This window comes from Chrysochloris asiatica, unplaced genomic scaffold, assembly GCF_000296735.1.
Source record: "Chrysochloris asiatica unplaced genomic scaffold, ChrAsi1.0 scaffold00121, whole genome shotgun sequence".
Lineage (NCBI taxonomy): Eukaryota > Metazoa > Chordata > Mammalia > Afrosoricida > Chrysochloridae > Chrysochloris > Chrysochloris asiatica.
Window position 1 is genome coordinate 9,277,057 of NW_006408639.1, and position 12,101 is coordinate 9,289,157.

The 12,101-nt window shown below is 38.6% G+C and overlaps 1 protein-coding gene across 1 annotated transcript in view; it reads right to left on the minus strand.

Moving 5' to 3' along the window:
* TMCC1 (transmembrane and coiled-coil domain family 1) overlaps nt 1-12,101 on the minus strand; it is a 222,554-nt gene that overhangs the window by 190,684 nt on the left and 19,769 nt on the right. The window lies entirely within an intron of this gene.

A 12,101-nucleotide genomic window follows, 5' to 3' on the forward strand; every position in this document is an offset into this window, starting at 1 on the left:
TGCCCTGTAAACTTTCACTCAATCCACAATAAAAACCTTAAATTAAAAATAAATAAATAGGAGATTCATAAGTAACTTTTAAACTCTTAATTTCAACAATTCTCTAAGGACATGGATACAGATTTGAAATAATATCATTATCTTAATTTGTTCCTTAAGTTTATTCTTGGCTTAAGGTCACAACTCAATCTTCTCGTCAGAATATTTTTCAGAACATCCAGTTGAGATTTCACAAATGACTTATGACAATACAGAATTGTAGTCACAGACATTGAGGAATACAACTAGGGAAGAAAGGAAGAAGACACGAATGGAAAAAAGTCATGAGGGTACACATCTTTAAGGAGAAAAAGACGGTGGAGAAGGCGATGTTGATGATATGTTCTGACTCATAGTGACCCTGTATAGGGGTTTCTGAGGCTAGCTGGAACTGACGCAATGGCACTTTACAACATGAATATGAATGTCTTTTCAAAGATTTTGTTTTTTAGTTGCAATGGTAGCAAATTATTTTTTATCCGATTTTTAGGTGAATCCCACTAATGTAGGAAAAAAATAACTACCCAGTAGTTACTGTGACAAAGTAAGTTACTCATTCTTTAATTAATTTTGCTTAGTAAAACACGAGACTTACAAATCCCCACAAAGACAAAACAAGATGCGAAAGTCAAGCTTGTCATAAATTTCTGTACCAATCAAATCTCTGCACTCTATATGCAATAAAAGCTATTGACAAAGAACTACAAATATGTGCAAAACATCAGGGGTAATATTATAAACTAGTATACAGATCCAAGGAAGGTCCTAATTAATTATAAGGTCTTTAATTCTCCTGAGCTGTAATTCAATCATTAAAACCTTTATTCCATTCTTGCAAAGCTTAACGTTTGCCAATAGAAACAGAGCCTGAAATTCATCTTTACTGTAAAGAAACTTGAGCAAGTTTATCCTATCCTGTAAGGCCCTTCTGACCAAACATTACTAGGAAGAATATATTAATCTCAAGTATTTACCTATTTAAACGTAATTCAATTCTATGTTTGGTAATCCATCAAAATTCATATAGAGACAATGTATGATATTGTAAAAATAGAAAAAAAATGGAAAGTTTATCAGAGAAATGCTTCAAGTCACAACAATCAATTTTACAATTAAATCAGGTAGATTATTTTCTTCAGCTTTTTCACACTCTTGGTGAGGATAAGCACTGGGTTGGAACAGATTAATGGCACTTAACTTCAATAAGAACAGAAGATAATTAACAGTCCCAATGAATAGAAACCCTGTATAGTGCTCTTTTCCCTAGAGGAATATACTTAAAATGGTTGAAACAAGCTTAATGCTATTAAAAAACCTCTGGAAAGATTACAAGTGGAAAACAAAGTTTAGAGTATACTAGCTCTTTACACTATGATTGTCTTGGAATCAACTCTTGGCTACAATCTTAATGAAAGCAGACCACTAGTCCTTTTCTTCTGCAGCACTGCTGAAGTGAATCACCAACTTTTAGGTTAGCAGTTGAGGGAAAACTGTGCTACCCAGGGACCTACGGTATGGTAAGATCCTTACTTAAATGTACATATGCAACTATATACTACGTATTATGAGACTGGTGTTGGTATCATGAGACTGTTGTTTTTGTTGTTAAGTGCCATGGAATCAGTTCTGACTCACAGAAACCCTGTATAGGGTTTCTAAGGCGTGGCAGTGAGTTTGAACTGCCAACCTTGTGGTTCAAATTGACCTAGCAGTCTAGTGCTTTATCCCACAGCACCAGACCAGAACTCCATCATAAGACTGCTATTACTCCATTAAGAGTATGCTCTCCCTAAAATTGTGTATGTTCTAATAAACTTTCATTTCACTACAGTCATAGACATTATTTTCCACAGACATCCATATAGGAAGGGTATACTTATCTTCAGATTCTCTGATGTATGTTGTTAAGTTTCTCATAGACAATTGTTTAGATATAAATATCAGAATTAGAACTCTTTGTATGGCCATTCATTTTGGGCTTTATATTTATAGAAGAAAAGTGATGTTGAGATGAAAATCTTCTCAACAAATCTCAGTAAATGCCAGACTACCCATTAAAAAACAAAGCAGATTCAAGTTTTATTGAGTCCTAACATGATATGCTTAGATTCATTGATGCAGAAGTGCTTTTCCTCTGTGTTATTAACAAAGAGAAAGAATCAGGTATTGCATAAACCAGGAAAGAAGACAACAACTACCATACCAGAGAAACTTAAAAAGGTAGGTAGTCATATTCACAACACTCAAATCAATACTCTGGTGCTGTTGAGATTTTTCATTTAATGGTCTTTGTCATATATTGAATTTTATCTCCCCAAAGCATGTGTCCACTTGGCTACACCATGACTCTTAATGGTTTGGCAATTATGCAATGATGCAGTTGTTGAGTTGTGTGATGACATAATCATTCCCCATGATACGATCTGATGTAAAAGAGTTCGGTTAGGATGTAATATTCTTTATCAAGTCACATCCCTGATCCCTGTTTCACTGGGTACAGCCTGCATCACCTTTTACCTTGGTTGTGGTGGTGGTAGTGGTGTGCCATAGAGTGAGTCCCAACTCGTAACAACCCTACATAGGATTTCCGAGATTATAAATCTTTATGGGAGCAGAAAGCTTCATCTTTCTCCCACAGAACAGCTGACAGTTTCAAACTGCTGACCTTGAAGTTAACAACCCAACTCGTAATCACTATGCTACCAGAGCTCCTTACCTTTTATCTTACAAAGTGAAAAGGAGAGAAATTAGCAGAGAGGAGGGGACCTCAGTACCACCAAGAAAGAAGAACCAGGAGCTGTGAAACTCCTAGACCCAGGGAAGACTGAAGCCAAGACACGTGGTGATCTCCAAGTGACATCAAGCCCACAGATGCTGAAAGGAAAAAAAAGACCTTTCTTGAGAGCTAGCAGAAAGAGAAAGTCTTCCCCTAGACATCAAGCCCTGAATTTGGACTTCTAGCTTCCTAAACTGTGACAGAATTAATTCTGTTTGTTAAAGCATCCACCTGTGGTATTTCTGTGATAGCCTTAATCAGTAACTAAAACACCCCAATTTTGACATATTTATATGGAACAAGTCTTGACTTTACCTCTGCATGCTGGACTTCACAAAACAGTCATCCCTCCCCTCAAAAAAAATGGGTGTTTTGTTTTTTCTTTTCTTTTTCAGGTAATGGAATTTTGAGCTTGAAAAGATGAAGTTGTTCAATTTCTAATACAGAATAGACTATTCTTAATAAAATGGCAATTAATTCATCCATTTCAAACCACTTTTTTTAAGTTCTTTTGGGGGTACAATGAACCAAATGGTATAAAATGATAAATCCTTTTGTTAAAGTTACCTATGAGGAGGCTTCAAAAAGTTCGTGTATTAATTAAACAAAAAGAAAATGGAATATTTCCACAAAGTTTTTGAAACCCTCTCATATTTATTGTCTATCTCATAAACTCAGGTTACAGGTTTGAATGAGGGCTTAGACTGTTTCCTATGTGAAGACTGCTAGCTTGAGAATTCAAAGCTATCAAATTTCAAAAGCAGAAAAGAGTCCTGAGTAGAGGGCCAGATGGAGACGTAGAACAATCTTCTAGTGTACTCTTGAGCCAGGTCTTCAGTCACAGCCAACCCTTCTTGCAATTGAAAAAAATTTAAGTACGAATCATGGGAATGCCTATCTACAATCACGGAATCTCAGAAAGAACAGCACAGAGTATTTAGAATAACTCCATAGGAGTCACACATATTTCCTACAGAATGCCTGCTATGTGATTATCCAGCCCTTGCCTGATGACTTCCAGGGTTAGGAAACCATTATAATGCAGTCTACCTCAAAGCTAGACAGTCTGAACAGGAACCCTTTGCCACCACTCCTATTCAATATTGTGCTGGAAGTCTTAACAAGAGCTATATGGCAGGACAGGGAAATTTAAGGCATCCAAATTGGCAAAGAGGAAATAAAATTCAGTAAAAAAGCTACTAGACCTCATTGGAAGATTCAGCAAAGTGGCAGGATATAAGTTCAACATACAAAACTCAGTTGGATTCCTCTATACCAACAACGACAGTGCAGAAAGACATTAGGAAAGCAATACCATTTACAGTGCCCACCCAAAGAATGAACTATCTGGGAATAAATGTAACCAGAAAGACAAAGGATCTATACAAAGAAAACTACAAAACACTACTGCAAGAAACCAAAAGAGACCTATAAAAATGTAAGAATGTACCATGCTCCTGGATAGGAAGACTTAACACTGTGAAAATGTCAACAATGCCCAAAGCAATTTATACACATAATGCAATCCCAATCCAGATTCTAACAACATTCTTCAAAGAGATGGAAAAAACAATTGCAAATTCTATATGGAAAGGAAAGAGACCCAGGATAACCAAAGAACTGTTTAAGAAGAAGAATAAAGTTGGAAACCTCTCACTCCTCGATTTCAAAATTTATTACCACGGCTACAATGGTCAAAACAGCTTGGTACTGGTACAAGGCAAGATATATTGATCAATGGAAAAGAATTCAGAATCCAGAAATTAACCCATCCACATACAGCCAATTGATTTTCGACAAAGTGCCTAAATATCTCGCATGGGGAGGTGATAGTCTCTTCAACAGATGATGCTGGCAGAAGTGGAAAGCAATTTGCAAAAGCCTGAAACAAGACCATTTCCTCACAATTTATACAAAAACCAACTCAACATGGATTAAAGACCTAAAAGTGAATCCCAAAATTATGAAGGCCATCAGTGAAAAAATAGGGACAAATGTGAGGGCTCTAATTCAGGGAATACATAGACTACCAAACATTTTGTAAACTACACAAACAAAAGTAGACAAAATAGATGATTGGGGCATCCTAAAAATTAAAAACTTATGTGCATCAAAAGGCTTCACTTAAAAGAGTAAAAAGGGAACCCACAGAATGGGAAAAAAATCTTTTGCATTGACACATCAGACAAGGGACTCATTTCTAAAATAGATAGGAAACTACAACACCTCTACAAGAAAAAGACAAATAACCCAATTAAAACATGGGCACAGGATATGAACAGACACTTCACCAAGGAGGAGATCTGGGCAGCCAATAAACATATGAAGAAGAAATGTTCACAATCACTAGCCATTAGAGAGATGCTAATCAAAACAACAATGAGATATCATCACACCAGCAATAACAGCAAAGATCAAAAGAGTAGACGACAATAAATGCTGGCAAGGATGTGGAGAGACTGGGATGCTCCTGCATTGCTGGTAGGACTGCAAAATGGTCCAACCTCTCTGGAAAGCAATATGGTGCTTCCTCAGAAGGCTGGAAATAGAAATACCTTATGATCCAGCAACTCTTCTACTTGATATTTATCCACAAGAAATACGAGCCATAACACGTGTCAATATAAGCACACCAATGTTCATAGCAGCATTATTTACAATAGCAAAAAGATGGAGACAGCCTAAGTACCCATCAATTGAAGAATGGATAAACAAACTGTGGTATATACACACAATGGAATATTATGCTACCTGGAAGAACAACAAAGAAGCTGTGAGCTACCACATAACATGGATGAACCTTGAGGTCATTATGTTGAGTGAAATCAAGTCAGTCACAAAAGGAGAAATATTGCATAGGACCACTATTGTAAAAGACTAAGAAAAAGAACCTATACTAAAGAGGGGTGGAGGGAATTCTTTGCTGGGTACTGGGATGTGGGGGACGGGGTGATGGGAGGGAGGAAAAGGTGGAGCACAGGTTAGGGAACAGACACAGGATAGTTTGGGTGCTGGAGAGGGTGACAATAAGGAAGAATGGGGAGGGGAATGGAAGAACAAGGCAGATGGGAAAACAATTAGGCAGGTATGCATGGGCTATGTGAGACAGAGGTAAATAATGATGTATGCACAACCTTGAAACAACAGGGCTCTTAAATTATGTTAAGATGCTTATCTGTCTTTTGAAACTTGGTTTCCCTTGCATACCATTATAAAATAGACACTTGTGGGGAAGAGAAAGCAATAGCCAGAAATATAATCATAGAAAGCTTCTGAGTCCATCTTCTGCCTATAACTGATTGGAATACCTAAAATGGGGCTACAATGTGCCCAGTGAAGGAGACTTCCTGCGGAGCCTCTGCATTACCTAAGACCATAGGTGGAATCCTGAACCACATCCAGAATCTTCTGAGGAGGGAAATTTCCACTTGAAAGGACAAGCAGACTAGCCTGGAACAGCTGGAAGAACATAGGATACTTCTTGAAAGACAGACCAACAGGAAAAATACAAAACAAAAATGGCAGTCCGACTAACTACTATAAGAACAAGTAAGTTGCTCGCCCAGGAGACATCATGGTAAGTGGTAGGGTCCCCTCAGGGCAAACCCCCTTCCAGACTAAGACTCAATAGGAATACACGAGCAGACATGTGCTATGACTGGTGACTACATTGTTCACGGATAAGAGGAAGTGAGGGAAAAACAGCAATGAAGCTGCAAGCTAAGCCCTAACACATTCAAAAGACTCCTGTGAACCCAGGTAGAGACCTGGTTGGCCAGCATTATGGCAAGACCTGGGGATTCCTGGGCCCAGAGTCAGTGACATAACCACAGAAGACTAGAGTTAAGAGTGAAGCGTCCAGCTGGTAAGAAGCAAGGACATATGCACAAGGGCAACCACACTTGCACATAATACCCACTTGACCTGGCTTCAATAGCTGGTTGATCAGAACTCAGCTAGAAGAAGAGGGAAAAAAGGGAGATCGGATACAATTTCATTAACTTGACCTACACCTATGGATGAAGTAGCTTAAAAGAGGGAACTGACCTTTACAGTGAAGATCATTCCCACCCCATTAATACACAGGGTAGACAAAGAAGGGCAACTTGGACACTGGCTACCCAAAATGGGGGGCTACAAAGGCAAGAAGTGACTGGCTTACAAGCTCTTAAGAGAGAGCTTAGATCCAGGGAACATGGAGGAGGGTGGAAACTCCACTGAGTGGGTTCCAATCTGTCTGGGTAGGGCTGATGAAAGGAGATGGAGATAGCACTTATGTGGTACAATAGTGAATAATTGCTATCGGGACTAACTGTAAGGGTTGTATATGTAAAGGTGTACGTTTTATAGCAAAAAGTGGGGAGTGATTGACTTTGCAGTCCAGGAGCGGAGATCCCTGGGACCATCAAGGGAGAAGAGTGGAGTGCAGGACCCTACCCAGAGAAACAGTGACACCAGAGACGAAGGCAGAGACAATGACATGAAGAGATGGAGCGGCTGGGGACCCTCGACCCATAGAGGGAGAGGGGCTGTGTGCTGACAACCAGGGGACAGGCTTACAGGGTATACCCTTTGGTTGGTTGATGATGTATGGAGGGGATTGTAACCATGGCAGTGTAACGATATACAATAAGATGAAAGTAAAGCTAATGTTCTCCCATGGAACCTATCTCATAGTTCACAATAAAGCACTTAAAAAAAAAAAAGCTAGACAATCTGATTTAAAATTCGCTGTACTACAGAGTCCCATTGTAAATATTTTTTAAAATGTTACCCAAAAGTTCTATAGAAAGAAATTACTCTAACTTTTAATCTTGGTTGAAATATGGGATTTACTAATCCCTGTGTACATGCAACATGATCCAATGAGTTATGAGGAAATGGCATTATCATTTTTATTCCCTTTTTGTGTGCTTCTCTTTCTTAAACTTTTTAATTGTGATCTGGGTGAAGGTTTACAGAGCAAACCAGTTTCTCAATCAAGAATTCACAGACATTTTCTTTCATAAAACTGATTGCAATCCCCACAATATAATGTAATATAATATCATTTATCCTACTTTTCTCCAGGGTTTCCTCTTTCCATTCCTCCCTCTTTTCTAACCCTTCCTACCTTCTGAACTTTGTTTTTGGACAAATGCTGCCCTTTGCATCCAGAATGGTTGACTGCTCTAAAGCAGGGGTGGGGAATGTCCATCTGGACAGCCACATAAGGTCACAAAAGCATTTGGTTGGGCCCTGCCAAGGCAGCAGCAGTTCCAGTCATCACACTGGTGGTGGTGGTGGTTATGTGCTGTGGAGTCAGTTCCAACTCATAGTGACTCTATAAAGTCTTTACGGGAGAAAAAAGCCTCATCTTTCCTCCCACAAACAGTTGACAGTTTCAAACTGCTGACCTTGAGGTTAACTGTCCGTCCGACTTGTAACCACTACGCTGCCAGAGCTCCTTGCCATCACACTGTTGCTGTTAAGTGCTGTCACACTGATGCCAACTCACAGTGGCCCTGTATAGGGTTTCCAAGGTGCAACTGGTGAGCCTGAACAGCTGACTGTGCAGTTCAAAAACTTGCACAGTCCAGTACATTAACCCGCAGCCATCACAACAGAGATGAGTTAATTAAATGTTTCACCAAATATAGCAGGCCAATTTTTAAGTTGATAATTTTGTAAGGCCCACAAACAATGTTATAAATTTTGGCAGAAAACAAGTTCCCCATGCTTGTTCTAAGGAGTTCATATCTCCCTAGTGTTACTGTTCACACCTCACAGACCTGTCTGGTGGAAAATGGAGCCATCCATACAGGTGAGTTCAGTTCTAAGCCAATGTCTCAGGGGTTCTACCAGTCTCTATTTGACCAGGAAGTTTGGTCTTTGTATGATGCTTTGTTCCACACTTTTCTCCCACTCTGTTCAGTGGCTTTAAATGATCTAAAACTGTGTGCACATATGCATACACACAGAGGGGTATAAAAACCTATAAAAAGTCCTTTCATTACCATGCCAACCTAAATACAAAACTTAAACCTCATTTGACTAAATAAGACCAGAAAATAATCAATGCACTTGAATTATGGTGTTAGCAAAGTATATTCAAAGTCCCAGGCCCTGTCAGAATAAACAAACCAGTCTGGGAAGAAGCACAGCCAGAACGGAGGCTCCCTATCAGAAGGGACCAGTCCCCGGAAAAGAACATCATGCTTGGTAAAGTAAATGATCAGCGAAAAACAGGTAGACCCCCAAGAGATGGAATGACACAGTGGCTACAACAAGGGGCTCAAACGTAACAAAATGTGAGGATGACGTAGGACTGGACAATGTTCTATCCTGTTGTGCACAGGGTCGCTGTAAATTGGAAGTGACTTCATCGCACCTAACAGCAACAATATGTGTATTTAAAGGTCCAAGCTGAATTACTCAGAATAATAACTTTGGCAGTGACCACAAGAAAATATCAAATCCAATTTAATGTGCATTTAAAAGTTTTATTTTATGTATATTACAATTGAAATTAGACTAAACTTTGTATCAAAATGTGGTGCTGTAGGATAAGCATCCATCTGTTAACACAAAGGTTAACAGTTTGAACCCACCAGTTGCTCCTTGGAAATCCTACACAGGGTAATTATGAGTCAGAACTGACTCCACAGCACTAAACAACAAAACTTGTATCAAAATGCTTTAACATAGTTAAATACAGGAAATGCTTTAAGCTTTTAAAGAAAATATTCATGCTGTCATTAAGTACTATTAATTATACAAAAACAAGGCACAGGAACAAAGAATGAAGTTTTGGAAAAGCTGCCATGTATGTCTAGGACCTTTCAAAAGGCAAGCACATTTAAACTAGGTTTCCAAGACATTTTCCAGTTTTCTATTATCCAAAATCACAACAATCTTATTGTGCACAGTAAAAATTCTCAAATAACAGTAAGTCTAATGACAATTCAACATCTGGGGTACCATTTATTAAGAATTTGGATTGTATTAGTATTTACCAAGAAAACTGCTTTAAAATCAACTGTGGGTAACAAGAACCCATACAGTGTAGAAAAATCAGCAACTTCAAAGAATACCTAGTATCAGAAGGCATCAGCAGAGGGCCGGTAAAATTATGATACTAAAGCTTCCAAATAACATCTTTCCTGAGTAAGCCACAGAATTAATTCTCTGGCACAGATATTTGCTAAAAAGAAAGCTTACATTGAATTGTCAACATCTGATTAAGACTCCTGCTCAAAAATCAAATGTAAGAATTTTAAATAAACAAAAACACCCCATGACAGAAAACCAATTCAAATGTCAAATAATGCTTTTGCGATTACAACTTTTACTTCACTTTAAGATCAAATTCTTCTAATTGTGTCACAGGTGCTGCCAGCTCTTGAGAATACTTAAGAAAAGATCTATGTGAATTCTAAGAAGATCATGGAATAGCAGGCTCAGAATAATGATGGAGAAGCAACTTACTATCCTAAAGGAAATAAACTATTAACAAGAATTTCTTCCTCTTATATCCCTAAAGACTTTTCCACGTTATCACTTTCTGATTTCCTAAGTGATACAATTCATCACAATCTCATAAATTAAGCCCCAGGAAGCCGGAATGCTTATTATTTTCATCAAGGAATTAAAAAAAAATACTAAACAATGTTCCTTTGGATTTCAAAGATGAAAGATATTGGAAGAGAGCATGGGTGGTGAGGGCAACAATAAAAAAAGGGGACCTGACTTAAAAAAAAAAAAGAAAACCTAATGTCTATCTAGATATAATAAGTGACTGGATTCTCAAATGTGCCACAAAGCTCTTGTTGATTAATTTGAAGAGTATGGCTATACATGAAATATAAACCAAAATACGCAGTACGGGACATTAGGTACTGAAACAGGTGGTGCTGAGGATGAAAAATACTCCCAGTGACATTTAGAATCATCTTTAATATCATATTAAAGAAGGCAGAAGTGGAAAACAGCTCACAAAAGTAGTGACAGTATTTTATTTATCTAGAAAAGTCTTATTCTACTAAAATTCTCAAAATTCCTAAACATCTATATTCTTAGAACACTACCTGCAATTTTTTCAAATGATATGAATTAAATTCTATTAGTTTCATAAAATGAAAATTAAACATGACATAAAAAATTATTCAGACCATAAAAAGGAAAAGCAATTTCAAAACAGAGTTGCTGCCTACTAAAGGAAGCAATATACAAGAAGTGGTTTTTAAGTGTTATAGGGCCAGCTCTGACTCATAGAGACCCTGTATAAGGTTTTCCGAGCAGTGGCTGGTGGTAGGCAGTTCAAACTCATCAGCCACTCCTCGGAAACACTATACAAACAGGGTCACTATCAGTCAGAACCAACTCGGCAGCATCAACAGCAGCCTGGAGTGCTGTAGAATTAACTGTAATTCTGTCTACAGTTTCCAAGGCTTTTAAATCATAGGGGGAGCAGAAATCCTCAATATTCTCCTGAGGAGCGCCTGATGAGCTAGAACTGCAGACCACATGGTTCGCAGTCCAGTGCTTATCATATGGAGCCACCACACTCCCAATATCACGTAGTCCCCAACTTACAACTGGGTTCTGATCCAACAACCGTCATAACTCAGCTTTGACATTAGTCAAATACTTTCCCCCCCATTTGCATTATTATTGCCCTTTCTCATCAGTGTCTTTGTAAATCTAACCTTGGAACATCTACAAGTGAAGATCTGAGAATAATAACATCAGCAAACGACATTCTGCAACACTGTATGTACTCTCTATTACTAGTGACAAGATGCGCGCAACACACGCACATATAAAACAGATGGTTGTGTGGTGTAACTCGACTATGTTGTGAGTTGGGGGCTACCTGTGGTACCTTAGAATTAAGAAAGCAATAGCTCAGTTCCATTGAATGTTCAGTAAACATATTCTGTTTGTTGTTGTTGTGTACTATGGAGTAGGTTCCAGTCCATAGCAATCCCACATGTGGTTTCCAAGAGGCAGCTGGTGAACTTGAACCACCAACCTTGAGTTCAAACGGACTTTGCAGTCCAGCGTACTAGCACCACAGCGCCACAGCAGGACAAGGGACCACAGTTTAAAAGTAATACTGAACTAAAATATTGTCAAAAGTGAAGGACCCTTCCTGCGGAGCCTCTGCAGACCAACCTGGAGTGGCTAGAAGAACGGAGGATACTTCTTCAAAGAAAGACCTACGGGAGGAATATAAAGCAATGTGGGCAGACCGGCTGTTACTACAAGAACAAGCAACATGCTTGCCCAGAAAACATCAAGGCAA